The following is a 1,090-nucleotide window of genomic DNA, read 5'->3' as shown; positions in this document are numbered from 1 at the left end:
TGTTTAGAAGCATAGTTGCCAACTTGGTGCTTTAAGCAGTAGATTTAGTGCTTTTTGAAAATTAAAACGCCAAAAAAATTGTTTAGTGCCTAGTGCCTTTTTAGTGCTCTTCTTCTGAACTCAAATTTCTCATAAATAATTAGAACATGAAATAATTTGAAATATTTAAAGCTGTAGTAGCACTGAATTTAAAAGAAACTACATTTATTTTTTCGTCTGTTGCGATTCGATTTTTCTTCCTCTAAATATACCAGTATCAAAATCGTGCTTGGCGACTTCAATGCCAGGTTGGGCAAAGAAGGGATCTTTGGAACCACCGTCGAAAAATTCAGCCTCCACGACGAAACGTCCGACAACGGATTGAGGCTGATCGACTTCGCCGGGGCCCGAAACATGGTAGTATGCAGTACTAGGTTCAAGCATAAAAAGATCCATCAAGCTACCTGGCTGTCTCCAGATCGATAAACGAGAAACCAAATCGATCATGTTTTGATAGACGGAAGGCACGCTTCCAGTGTTTTAGACGTACGCACACTCCGAGGCCCATACATCGACTCGGACCACTATCTTGTTGCAGCCAAGATACGCACCCGCATCTGTGCAGCAAAAAATGTGCGCCCAAATATGCAAGGAAAGCTTAACGTCGAAAAGCTGCAATCACAAGAGACAGCCAGCGCTTTCGCTACTCGACTCTCACACCTGCTCTCAGAGAGCACTCTTCAACAAACCGACATATGCGAGCAGTGGAACCACATTTCCCACTCATTATGTACCGGCGCCGAAGAAGTAGTCGGATTTCAGGGAGCCCGAAAGAACAACTGGTACGATGAGGAGTGTCAGGAAGCTGCAGAAAAAAAAGATGCCGCCTACAGGGCCACGCTGCGATCGGGCGCAACGCGCGCTATGTGGGACCGCTATAGGGATCTGAAGAGGGTAGCGAGACGTATTTGCCGCAATAAGAAGAGAGAGGCCGAAATACGTGAGTGCGAAGAGCTTGAAATGCTGGCCGACAGGAGGAATGCCCGAAAATTTTACCAGAGAGTTAGGCGACTTACGGAAGGTTTAAAGACCGGGGCGCCCTCCAGTAAGA

This window comes from Rhagoletis pomonella, unplaced genomic scaffold, assembly GCF_013731165.1.
Source record: "Rhagoletis pomonella isolate Grant_MI unplaced genomic scaffold, Rhpom_1.0 Rhpom_scaffold_00014, whole genome shotgun sequence".
In the NCBI taxonomy this organism is placed as follows: domain Eukaryota; kingdom Metazoa; phylum Arthropoda; class Insecta; order Diptera; family Tephritidae; genus Rhagoletis; species Rhagoletis pomonella.
Note: the sequence above shows the minus strand (reverse complement) of the source record.